Source organism: Microtus ochrogaster, linkage group LG1 (genome assembly GCF_000317375.1).
Source record: "Microtus ochrogaster isolate Prairie Vole_2 linkage group LG1, MicOch1.0, whole genome shotgun sequence".
Lineage (NCBI taxonomy): Eukaryota > Metazoa > Chordata > Mammalia > Rodentia > Cricetidae > Microtus > Microtus ochrogaster.
Genome location: NC_022027.1, coordinates 40,603,140 through 40,617,420, shown reverse-complemented (window position 1 = coordinate 40,617,420; position 14,281 = coordinate 40,603,140). Strand labels below are relative to the sequence as shown.

General features: G+C 36.1%; 1 pseudogene; it reads right to left on the bottom strand.

The window, feature by feature from the left end:
• Positions 1–644: 644 nt before the first annotated feature.
• The window catches only part of LOC106144111, a 23,962-nt pseudogene continuing 10,325 nt past the window's right edge, over positions 645–14,281 (bottom strand).

The following is a 14,281-nucleotide window of genomic DNA, read 5'->3' as shown; positions in this document are numbered from 1 at the left end:
TTGATAACATGGATATACTCACTCAGGCTTTGAACTAATTTGACTAAGGATTTGGGTCTTTGGGTGTATATTGAGACTTCCAGTGTTTGCATTTTTATGGGATTCCCGTGGGTGTGAATGTGTGTGGGTCTGTGTGCAATTGTTTCCTGTGCTTTCTCTTGTTTGTTTGTCTTGTCCTATTCTTGTTTGTTTATTTTTGTCGTGTCCTATTATATTTTAGTTATTTATTTATTTTTTGGAGGATAAGAATTATATGATTTAAAAATACTTTTCTCATTCAATATATCTGGAAGACAGTTTCTCCTCCCTGTAATTTCTCCATTTCCTCCCCACATCCTCTCCCATCTGGGTTCATTTCCTTTATGCCTCTTTGTTTAACACAGTACTATGATTTTGTGTTGGACAGGCTAACTTTCCCTAAACAATATGCTCCCCACAGCAATTTTTCATTGCTAGACTCTTGTACTCAGAATGTAATTGTGGATGTTATATATCATAGACTAGACACTAGGAAGCTTCACCATGTTTTTTGTTCTGTTGGGATGTGAGTTATAATGACAATTTTCCTTAGTTGCATTTTCCTTAAAGTTGTTTATAGTTAATTGCTGTCCAATTAATACTTTTATAACAATACATTGCTGACATTAGTCCATATCATCTTTAGTTACAGTTGTTAATATCTTGTACTTGACTTTAAAATTGAACTTTAAGATATGCATGTTTTCATAGGAATAAATAATACAAAGAAGCTCATTTGTGGATGGTGCCTGGGAGAAGGCATTGAGCACTGTGAGGCTGCCATCAGCCAGGCACGAGGTGGGGGCATACATCACTGCATGGGGACTAGGGTACATCATGTGGCCACCCACAGTTGTGGGTATAGACGAAGTCATGATGGTGGCGGGCACTGTCACTGTCCCGCTGGAGGAGGTCTGCGTGAGGTCTGTGCTGCTGTCACTAGAGGGAGACGCTTGCTGTGGGGCCTGGTGCACCTGAATGTCCTGCACAGGGACCTGCTGGGCCACTGCCCCACCAGGCATGAGGGTGAAGCTGGTAGGCAGCTGCATCAGGCCCCCACAGGAGACAGGACCACTGCCTGTACTCTTGAGCACAGTCCCGTTGGCACTGCTGACAGCACTGGGGCTGACGCTAGCAGACACTGGTGCCAGGTAGCTGGTGATGGGGAAGGAGGGGCCGCTGCTGACTTGCATGGTGGTTGAGGTGCTGGGTGCTGTTTGGATGGTGGAGGTGGTACCCGGCAGGTTGGTGACTGTGAATGCTGGCTTCAGTGTGTCCTTGGTTTCCCCACTGCTGTCAGATTCCGACACCTGGTAGGTGAGATCCGGCTCTTGAAAGTCAGTGGCACTCATTCTCTGGTCTCTGAGGAAGCATTTGGGGCCCTCTCTCCAGCCTCTTTGGTGACCTCTAGTTAGTTCTGTGTGCCACAGTCTGGGTCAAAAGAGTCCTGCCCCTGCCCCTCAGGGAGCCAAGTGGGAGAGATGGGGATTTCTTCCCTCATGCCGCCACCCTCTGCCCCCTTCAGCTTCCAAATGACTGGGCCTGTGCACTGGACAGGTTACTGGGGCCACCTGCCCTGCCTTGCCGCTCTTGGGTTGGAGGGAACCTCCTGCGTTCTCTCTTCCCCTTTGTCTTCCCCCTTCTCCCAGCGGCTTTACTTAAAAGTTGATTTTGAACTGTTTATTTGAGGAGATGAAGTGAAAACAAATCTATAAATATATGTTTTTAAAATAAAAAAAGAAGCTCATTTGTATTCTTGATTTCATGCAGCCACTTGTAGAATGATATATTCTACCACGATGGCTTGCAAGAATCCTAAAATACTTGACAAGAATTTCATTATAATATTCATAATATGTTCTTGATGGATATTCTCATAACTATATTTAAAATTTAAGACACAAACTTCCTGTCACATGCACTCACATTCAAACAAAATTTTCATTTTCTCCTATATTTTTAACATTTTCATTCAAGAGATACTTGAAGGACAATGAAGCTTGTCTTATTAATTTATACTTAACTTCAATGCTATATTTTATTTTCTTGTGTGTGTATGTGTGCATGTGGTATGTGTGTGTGTGCTCACACATGCATTGTGGTGGCATGCATAGTAAGGTCAGACAACACCTTCCAAGAAGAGGGTATCATTTTCTGCTATGTGAGTTCCAAAGACCTAGCTAGGGGTATCAGGCTCATCAGCTACTGCTTTTACATCTTCCTCATCTCATGTACACAGGTGGTTATGGAAAATCTAGGTCAACGAGCAGAGTCTACAGAAACAAGCATAACCAATAGAATACAAGAGATAGAAGAAAGAATCTCAGATTCTGAGGACACCATAGAGAAAATAAACGCACAGATCAAAGAAAACAGCAAAGCCAACATTTTCAGGTTAATCTTGGAATCAGTTAATGTGATGATGCCTAGACCATTCTCTTCATGCCAGATTTCCACATATCTATGAATTTATGTGCAACGCTAATTGGACATGGTTTTGGAGAGAAAAAAAAAAACAAAGCTAAAACACAACTTTAGGTGAGTAAGGAAGAGAAATTTTTGTCTGAGAGGAAGAAGAACTAGATGAACCACACTGTAAGAAATTCTCCAAATACTAATAACAAGTAAACTAAGAGCCTCATGTGGTCACCTGATTGTCTTCAATATGGGACTCACAATGATTTAATAAAAAATGAAGCTGGATGATTACTTAAGTTAGTTCTTGATGGTAATGGAAGAAAACATTCTTCATTTACTGAGTATCAACAGATTTAGGAGCTATAAATAGACTACATCAAAATATCACCCAATTTCTGAAAATTATCAAGTTTCATTGCATTTTCTTAATCAATATACACATGACTAAGAAAAAAAATGTTTTATTTTTAGAATAAGAATTGAGTTCTCTGTGCTTTCATTTCAAAATCAGTATCTCAATATGGGAATGAACTGGAAGAATTATTTTAACCAGTGCTTCCAAAGTAGCACTCTCAATTATTCAAACTCTGAGTCTGAACAAAAATCAACAAGGTATCAGAGCACAGCATTCTCACTTTGAACTTTCAATATAAACTTGATCTCAGTTCTGCTTTTATTTAAATTCAGTTTAAGATAATTAGCCTAGAAATGTAAGCAAGTGAACAAACAAAACCAACAAAAATGAATAAAAATACACATGAATTTTAAAAGCACTAATAGTCTAAATCACACCGGAGAATGTGGCCTTTGGTTTAGAAGATGCTTCCCCAGTTACATTGATATACCATCAATATGTTATGCCTCTGCTAAATTAACACTATAGGCATTTCCTAAGATTTTTTTTTCTTGCCTACTTTCCACTCCATTGCTTTGAACTCCACCTGCTTTTTGCTTTTGTGGTGAAGATTAAAGAATGAAATTACCCCAATGCAATACAGCTAGAGCGCTAAGTGCCCTGACCCTTTTCCAGTGATTGATACACAGAGAACACGTTCATTGCCTCACCCTTTGCTACAAGTGGTTTCAAAAGAACTCCCTTTCAACTTCAGAATTAACAGCCCTAGTACAATACATCAAAGAAGTCATATAATGTGCATAAAACCTAAGTAAATGTTAAATTGTGTGTCTCTGAAGGAAGCAGAACATGATGACTTTTGCAGTACCCCAAATTTATTTTAACACCTTATATTTTAAAAAGTTAAATGTTTAATATAATTAAATGTTCCAAACAGCAAGTACCTAAAAGTTTTAAAAATACCCTATGTCTTTTCAAAAGAGGGCTGGACCAGATGTCTGAAAAAGTTTCTGAGTAGAGAACTTTCAGCATTTAATTAGGGAATAAAGGATAATTTACTTCACAAATTCTTTGCCTCAACTAAAGCAATCATAGTTTAATAAAGTTGGAGAGCAGACTGGAAATATGAAAGCCATATGGTAGTTTTTGTACCCAACTTCTCTAAAAGTATATATCTCTGTGTGTGTGTGCTTGTGTGTGTGTGTGTTTGTGTGCAAATTTATTATATGTGTTTGTCATAGCCAGAACTTGGAAACACCATAAATGCCCCTCAACTGAAGAATGGATAAGGAAAATGTGGTACATTTACACAATGAAGTACTACACAGCAGACAAAAACAACATCTTAAATTTTGCAGGATAATGGATGGAGCTAGAAAACATTACCATGAGTGAGGTAACTCAGACACAGAAAGACAATTACCACATCTACTCATTCATAGGTGGGTTTTAAACACAAGCAAAGAAAGTCAGCCTACAAACCACAATCCCAGAAAACTTAGACAATAATGAGGACACTAAGATCAACTTACAGAGATCTAATCTACATTGGAATCAGAAAAAGACAAGATCTCCTGAGTAAATTGGGAGCATGGGGACCTTGGGGGAGGGTTGAAGGGGAGAGGAGAGAGGCAGAAAGGAAAGCAGAAAAAAAATGTATAGCTCAATAAACATCAATTCAAAAAGATAGTATTTCAGAGTCATTTTGATTTGCTTTTCCCTGATGACTACATATGTTAAGTAATTCTTTAAATGTCTTTTGACCATTTGAGATCATTCTGTTGAGGAATCTCTATTTAAATTTGTACCCCATTTTTAAACTGGATTATTTGGTATTTTGATGTTTAGTTTTTTTCATTCTTTATAAATTTTTGAGATCAGATCTCTGTCAGATGTGGGGTTGGTGAAGGTCTTTTCACATTCTCTAGGCTGCGTTTTGTCTTATTGACTGTATCCTTTCACTGGGACCATCACCAGTAAAATAAACTGTGGTTAGACATCAGGTAATAGGTCCTAGAGAATGACATACTATGATTATTTTGCCAATTGAATACAGTATTAAAACAACTTTAACCATTTCTTTCTATACTCACAGATTGCTATATCTCTTATCTCTAGCTGTAGAAACTTCATCATCATATATTATGTGGTTACTATAACTTGCCTAGATGCAGAGAACATAAAATCATGCAGTGTTCAATCTGAAAAAGGACATGTGTATTGCATCTCTCCCCTAAAAGCCTTGGGATCATTTTAAAAGCATTGTTGGAATGATGTAAATGTTAGTAGATCACTACAAAAAAAAAAAATGGTGAAAGTTCATATGATCAACGGGTAAGTTGTACATTTGAACTCTTGGTAATCATGATAAAATGTGTATGCTTAAGTCAGGCAAAGTCTTAGTGTGGATGTGGGGAAGTGGACATGAAGTCTTGCCTTGAGCTGAGAAAATATTGACAATTTGAAGCTTTGTCAATAGCTTTGTTGAAAGTGGTAGTGAAACTTTTCTTTCAAGGTATAACCTTTGTAGGAGGACAACACTCCAAGGCAGACACCAAATATTTGGGCAGCACAAACTAGAGTTGATAACTTTTGTGTTGTTGCTGATTTGTTTCCATTTGTTTATTTGTTTTCAGACCCTGCGTAGGCGTGGAAGGAAAGTGACCCTGGGAAGTGTAAGATGGAGGACAAAAATGATCAAAATGCGGAGTATGAAATTCTTAATAAGTTAGTAGGAATAATATTTTAAAAGGAAATCAAAGAATTAGTGAGTGGCAAAAATACTTAAATATTTTTAGAAATATTTCAATAAGTTATTTTCTTAATAAAAATTATTAAAAAGAACACATACATAGCAGGCACAGAATGTATGTCCACATTCATAGCGAAATCAAAGCTGATGGTTGTCTTTGTTTTTGATTCACACCAAAAGTATGTTCCTCGCATGGAAAGAGTAGAGCATCCCCAAGGAGTAACAATAGGAATTTTATATTGAAGGTTTATGAAATATTCATTTATGAAAACTTGACACAACTGAAATAGGAACTGCATGCTATAATAATTGCCAAGAACTTGTCAGTCATGTGCCTTCACACGCTGTGTTCACAGTGTCAGGTAGTGATAGATTGGAACAAAGCATCTCTCTGCCCACCAGCTTTATCTGTGCAATGAAAACAGGGCATACCTCCTAAGAAATCTTAAGTATCAAATTGTAGCATTTTGATTTTTAATCAGCTAAATTTACAGGTATTACCTACTCTGTTAAATGAAAGCTTGTGTTTTTTAAAATAGAGATACTTAACAATATTAAAAGAATATCTATATCATTAATTAGAATATTCATCAAACAAGGATTTGAAGTATAATGTAATAAGTTGAATAGTAATAACAAAGCTTGAAATTGTATTCTAATTACATGGAAATACCAGTCAATTATTTCATATGTAGAGTGAAGGGGGATCATATTTATGGAGGAAGTGAGATATATTTGCTTCCTACAGACCTGACTTCAATATAAAAGTGAACATGAAAAATGATGTATTATTTCCTCCATTTAATTTTTTAAATTTATTTGATTTGTCTGTGTAATTCCTTTCCTTAGTAAGCCTGTATGTGATTGATGACAGAGAATGTCAGAAGAAGGCATCTTAGTATGTAGAACTAAGCATACATAAGCAGACATATGGGTTCTGGGTATTAACCCAAGTCCTCTGCAAGGTCAGCCAGTACTCATAATTGTTGAGACTTTTCTGTAGCCCCCTGCTTTTGCCATTTTACATTTTTTAGGCTTTCTTATGAGAAAAACTTCACTGATAGATATACTCATTTGCAAGAATTAGTGATTCTCAAATTAAACATCAGTTGTGAAATTAACATGAAATATTGTTCTCATTCTTTCTCTAGGTAAATTACTTAATGGCATTTACAGAATTTTTCTAACTGATAACAAGATAAAGACCAGCTAGAGCTAAATTATCTAGCTCATGCATTTACTACTTGTAATGTGTATACAGAAGGCAATCTGAGCCTTGTCTTCAACAATGACTGATTATAACAATTACCATGGGATCTTTTCTTGCATTACTTCCCTGATCTGTGCCTGTTCTTCTATATCTTCATCCCCAGGTACTTCCTGTGGAAATGATCTGCAGAGGATTGCAATTATGAAGTATGTTAAGAAACTACTGATCTGGATAGAAAATTAATTGTACTTACATTCACATCTAAAGATACTGAGATTTACATTTATGGCATACCATTTTTCCATTCTGTTAACTAAATGATTTTATCTATTGTTAACACAGTTTTTACTTTAGCCCCAGAGTACATTCCAATGTGTTTAATCATAGTCTTAAGACTCTTGAATGTGAGGGACTACTGACAGTTAACATTCACTGAAGGACTCAAGGAATTACTGAAAAAAATTCCCCTTTTCCCATGATCATCTGTACCAAAAGAGTAAGTAAAAAACTCAGTGATTACACACAATGAGGACATGAAAGTACAGGAATGAATATTGGAAAACAGAGCTACACAGAACAATCAAGGTTAGGTAAAAGAGGAATGCTAGACAAATTCTTTATAGAAATAAAAAAACTATCAAATCTTAAGGAATATAAAAAGTAATGTAGAAGCTATATTTTGTGCCTAAACAAATAGGTGATACTGATGTCAGAGCATCTTATGAAATGATTTCTATCTTAATTTTTTTTTTAAAAAAAACTTATTCAACTACTTACTCCTACCTTTTTTTTTTTGACAGGATTCCTCAAGCCACCACAGTGATGGGTATGGGTCTCTGCATTGGTTTCTTTCAGTTACATGATGAAGGCTCTCTGATGACAATTAGGATAGTCACCAGTCTGGCTACAGGATATGGCTAGCTCAGGCTACTTGTGCACTATTCCTGGGACACTTAACTGGGGTCACCTTTGTTGAGTCATGGGAGTTCCCTTTGCACCAGGTTTCTAGCCTAATCCCCACATGCCACCCATGTAAAGAATCTTCCAATTCTCATCCCCTCTCACTGTCCCCTACCAAACCCTCATGTTCTCATCCCCATGCACCTAGAGAGTTTCCAGGAGATCTCTTCTATTTCTTCTTCCCAAGAAAATTCATGGATCCCCTTTGAACCTGACTGCAGCATAGTTATCCTTTATTTTACAAGTAATATAAACTTATGAGTGAGTAAATACCGTGGCTGTCTTTCTGAGTCTGTGTTACCTTATTCAGAATATGACATTTTCTTTTGTTCTATTTGCTTTCAAATTTCATGATATTGCTGTTTTTAATGGCTGAATAATACTCCATTGTATAAATGTAACACATTTTCTTTATTTCTTCTTCGATTGAGGAGCATCTAGATTGTTTCCAGGTTCTGGCTATTAAGAATAATGCTATGAAAAAGTATCTTTGTTACATGATTGTTAATTCTTTTGGTATATGACCAAAAGTGTTGTATCTGGGTCTTGAAGTACATCAATTACTAATTTTTTGAAAAACAGCCATATTGCTTTCCAAAGTGACTGTACAAGTTCCCCCAGCTACCAGCAGTAGCATATGGAAAGAGTTCAATATAATGCATATGTTATTGTTGATACAATGGTTGCATAAACTTATAACCCAACTAACAATTTTCTCCTCTTTCCCCAAATTTTGTTATCAGATTTATTGATAAGACAGCCTTTGATTGACTCAAAGACTATCTTAAAATATTATTAATTTGTATTTCTTAGGGTATTATGAAGGAGTGAATGCTACTAACAGCTAAGTGATGAAAGAGCATATGAAGCAAATTGTGTTTCCAGGTTTAAGTCTATTATGATTTGATGGAGGAAGGTCATTGGTTAATTAAATAAAGAAGCTGCTTGCCCTGATAGGTTAAAACATAGGTGGGAGGAGTAAACAGAACAGAATGCTGGGAGAAAGAGGAAGTGAGCTCAGAGACTCGACAGCTCTCCTCTAGGGGGCAGACGCCTCAGAGAGACACGATGCTCCACTCTTGCGGGCAGAGGCGAGAATTCTGCTCTCTGAGGCACACACAACGAAGCTCCAACCCAGGATGGACATAGGCTAGAATCTCCCTGGTAAGCCACCTTGTGGGCTACAGCAGATTATTAGAAATGGGCTAGTCCAGGTGTGAGAGTTAGCCTAGAAGAGGCTAGATAGAAATGGCCAAGCCGTGATTAAAAGAATACAGTGTCTGTGTAATTATTTCGGGTAAAGCTAGCCTTGCGGGCAGCGGGGTGCTGGGGACGCAGCCCCGCCGCTCCTATTACAACAATGATTCTCTTTGTTTCACTTTGGACGATGGATAAATGCATAAAATTATGTCAGTTCTGATAGGGTAAAATTCAATGTGCACTTCAACATCTTGAGAATGTTTAACCTAACAGAATGATAGGATTCAGGTGTGATTAATTTTGACGTGTGATATTTTTTTGTAAAATTTTTTGTAATGAAGTTTATTCAAAATCTTTGAAAAGTAAAAAAAAAATATTACAGGCAAAGAAAAAACTTAGATGTTGTTATGACAAATGAGTTATTCATAGAAAAACTGATAATCACCTACCTATGAAAACCCAGTATGCAATATATGTTGATGTATTTGTATTGCTGTAACCACACATAGGAAAGATTGATATCATGAGAGTTTTCAAGGATTATGTTTTCCTGTTATGGTTAATGATTAATGATAGCTATTTTCTCTCAAATTTATTGACAAAATTTACCTAATCACATTGGTTTATCAAACAAGAAGAGGAAGAGTGGGTAAGAGAGAGAATTGCTGTAATCTGTAACTCTCCATCTATTATTTTCTATTATAGTGCGCCTATTTTAATTTTTGAGAATAAAATAAATAAAACATTTCTATCTTCCATTCCCTCCCTGGTATCTATTTCATCTGTCTTTCAAATGAATGGCCTGTTTTACATTCATTTTTTGTTACATGCAATAATGTAGGTATGTATACATATATGTCTTAAATAGAGTCTGCTCAATTTGTATGACTTTACTTTTACATGTTCAGGATTGAACATATGTCATTGGATAACCAATTCCTGTGTTCTTCCTTACTGAAGACTATTTCTAGAACTCTCAGCATTTTTTAGATATGTGTAATTCTTTCTTTATAGTTCAATCCTTTTGCTCTTTCTCCATCCACTTTGGCATGGCTATTGGTGCCATCAATCCACTGCTCAAGTTTAGGCTGTCAGTGTTGGCTGACAAATCTAAGGATACATTAGTGGTACATATACTTTAAAGGTAAACAACAGCTAATTAAACTCAAGACTAGAAATATGGCCACCTACTCAGACATAGTGAAGTCATAGACATTGAAGGAAAACCTACATTCTGTACATAAAAAAACAGCCTAATTCATAAAAATAATCTAAATATATAGCCTTATCCTCCCAGATGTATATAGTCCAGTCTTCCCCATATAGCAAAGAAACATATATTTTTTTTTTTTGCAAAATTCAACATTCTTCGTAATTACTGAAGGAGTACAAATAGTTTTGCAAATTTTCTCTACTAATCAGTTCTTTAAATATCAACCTAAAGCAATAGGCAATACAGAAAATAATAATGTTCCTGTGTAAGTGATACTTGACTTGGTGCCCAATCATAGTATATTTTGCTAGGAATGATACATAACAGGAACTGTATAAGCATTTTTTGTTTCCCTTTGCAATATCAGATAAAGGAATAACATCTAAATTACTGTATTCTGTTGCCTTCTTATTTTTTATCCTTCTTGCCTTCGACCCTCTTATTTTGACTTCCTATTTATTTGTTTTACACATTGGAGCTCAGACTGACTTGAAACTCTGGATCTTCTTGCACAATCCTCTCCAGTGCTAAGTACACCATCACATAAGTTCAGGTTACTTACCTTCGATGTCCAAGATAAAAAATACCTTCCTTAAAATTTTTTGGACTAAAAAATAAAACATATTGAATATTGTCTATTTATATTTTAGTTCAAGGTATCTTTGTGTTGGATGCCATTCAATATGTTAAGGGAGTATGTATGGAATAACAGAAGCCACAGCCAGAGAGTGTGAAAGATGATGAAAGAAAGACAGATTTCTTATACTTCTTAAATATATTTTGGTTAGGGACTCTTGGGGTGGAATACAGTGACAAAATCTCTATGGTCATAATATGTCATCCATTCATTTGATTTTTCATGGTTATTTATCTGTTTTATTTATTTATTTTTTATTGAGGAAAAAAAAATTCCGCCTCCTCCCAGCCTCCCACTCCTCCCGCCCTCCCCCCCCTCCCCCTCCCTCTCGAGTCTGAAGAGCAGTCAGGGTTCCCTGCCCTGTGGAAAGTCCCAAGTCCTCCCCCCTCCATCCTGGTCTAGGAAGGTGAACATCCAAACTGGCTAGGCCCCCACAAAGCCAGAACAAGAAGTAGGATCAAAACCCAGTGCCATTATCCTTGGCTTTTCAGCAACCTTCATTGTCCGCCATATTCAGAGTCCGGGTTTATCCCCTGCTTTTTCAGTCACAATCCAGCTGGCCTTGGTGAGGTCCCAATATATCAGCCCCACTGTCTCCATGGGTGGGTGCACCCCTCTTGGTCCTGACTTTTTTTAAGTTCTCACACAGATCATGTTCTTCCTCACCACTCATCTCTCAGACTCTTTGCAACTCCCTACCCATGCAGCTTAAAATGTTCTATCTAAAAACCAAGAACAAAAAGCAAAGGAAATTTTAAAAGTGCCCAACAAGACAGAAAATACCTAAACAAATATAAAATCAAAAAATAAATCATGGAGCATATTTTTTGTTGGACAGCTGCTCCTGAGCATGCAGCTTACAAGTAATGTGTTCGATGTTTGATATATTTAACTACATTTCATGAAATAAAACTGATTTTTTTCCCAACATGTATTAGTTGCAAAACACTTCTCGGTTATGGATAGGATTTTGTGTTTAGTTCCTTCTCTCCATTTTGGGATTTTATCTGGTTTGGACTTGGGAACGTCTTGTGTGTGCTGTCCCAGTATCTATGAGTTCATATGTAGTTTGTATTGTTGTGTTTGGAAGAGGGTTTCTTTATATTCATTCTTCCCCTTTGGCTCTTATAATTATTGCACATCCTCTGCCACATAGACCATTGAATCTTATGGAAAGAGAATTGAAGAATGCATCCTATCTCATACTGAGTGCTCCAAATTTTCTCCATTACTTCACATTGTACAATTGTGAATCTCTGTGCTAACCACCATCTACCACAAGAACTTATTCTGTATTGAGACTTATACCCTACCTTTATTGAGGTATGGGTATAGCTTTAGGGCATTAAGTTTTATTCTGTGTTCCTTTAGCAGAAATAATAGGTGTATGTTTTCCCTGTAGCTACCTGACCTGTCTAGTCTCTTGGATTGGTGATTTTTACAGTGTCAATTATTGGCTCCATGTCATGTGAGTGGGGCTTAAACATAATCAAAAATTGCTTGGTTACTCCCATAACATTTGTGAAGCTTTTTCTTTTTTTATTTTTTAAAGTATACAAACTATCTTTTACATTATACATACCATGCAGCTATTTCTTACAGTACATCTTACAGTATGATCACTTTATTAGGTATCAGAGTATGTCAGTGGGTGAGGTTGATGATTGTCTTTCTCCTCTGATAATGTTCAGAGTCCTTCCACCAAAATGACTAACAAAGAGACCCTAGATATTCTCCAGGAGCCGGAGTCCCAAGTGCAGGGATATAGGCTAGAAGAAGGACCTTGGACGAGACAGCAGTGGCAGGCTTCAGAATAGTCTAGAAACACTAAAACGGAGAAGAAAGAGGACACATCTCGCTTATGTGGGGCCCACCTAATTGTGGCAATTAGTGGCATCAGCGGCAAAGAGCAGCTCTTTCTGTTCAGAAGGCATCACAAAGGCATGGATACAGTATAGAAGGAAAGACTTAAAAGGATGGGGGGCAGAACACTACCATGGTTCTTGGAAATGCGCTTTAATAGTGAAGTTTTGATGTGAAACATTTTGTTATTGGGAAGCCACTCTTTCTTACAAAGTTGAAAACAAATGTGATGGCTAACAATTTATTGTTAATAATAATTATTTATCTGAGGACTTATTTCTAATATAATTTTATGACAAAATATTTTAGCCTACCATATATTATGAAAATTTTCTGCTAATTTGAAATTTTCAAAAATGTTTCAAGATACATAATTGTCTGTAATTTATTTAGATAACTTCACAGGGAACTGAGCTTGAATTGTCAAGAATTTTTCTTCATTTGCCACAGTAGCATATATGGAATTATGGACATTTCTCATTTTAAAAATACACAATAAGAAAAGTAAATAGCTATGCAAAATCTTGTAATTAAAAACTGCTTTTTAAATATTATTTTGCTTGATATAATTTAAATAGAATTTGAATTTATAAGACATAGTCTTTTTTTTTGATCCTATGACTTCTAAGGAGAAGTGGAATTCTAACTGATGTCTTATCATAATCGACAATCAAAATCTTGAAAACCCAATATGTGAATCATGGTTCTAGAAAGTCAGGATTCACACAGATAGGGGTAAGGAATGCTCGTGTCACATACCGACATGGGTTTATTATAAAGAAATAAAGAAGGGGCAAAGCTCTTGTGAATGTACCTTTGCTAATAAATATTTAAGAGTAATCAGGAGAAAAAGATCAATTATCATACTCTTACCAAGATTGACACATCTTTCCTTTTACACCTAAACAAATCAATGACAAAATAATTATTTTTAAATTTAATTACTTTACACTGAGCAATTAACAACCATAAGCCAAAGAAGTCACACTGAATAATCCTATATTCTGTTAGCTACTGCATTTAGTTCTCTATGCCAACACTGATGTGCCAATGGCACTATGCCAAAAACTACTCTTTGAGAAAGAAACTTCTATGTAAGAAATTGTGAAGAAAGTTAATAACCTGATTTTGTAATCAGCACAGGTAATCTGATGTGTCTTCAGCTCTGTTTGAGCAGATTCATTTCATTTTGAAATTGTTTTGATCCGTATACCTATTTCCCAGATGGCTTGAAAGATCACTTATGAAGATACTCATTTTTAAGAATTTGTCCTAACTTAATTCATTACAGGATTTCCTATTTTGAATTATTTCATGTTTCCGCGTTTGATTTTTTTTGCTTCATTGTATTTCATTTGTATTTTATTATGCCTCCATCTGTCTGTGATGTCTATATGTGCTTACACTTTTCTGGCATGATGTCATTCTAAACTTCATTGAAGCTATTGTATATCTCCTCATTTAAGCAATATCCATTTTTCAATAAGTTTTCTCTATTGATGGTTTATATAAAATGTTTATTACAATAAAGTGTTCTTGTGTATTTTTCTAGATGTCTGATTTGTACCATTATTCAAAAACATGTCGTATCTTACATCTGCTCAGACAACCCTTTTAAGTATAGGAACATGTCTGTCTTCATACAAAATGCTCTT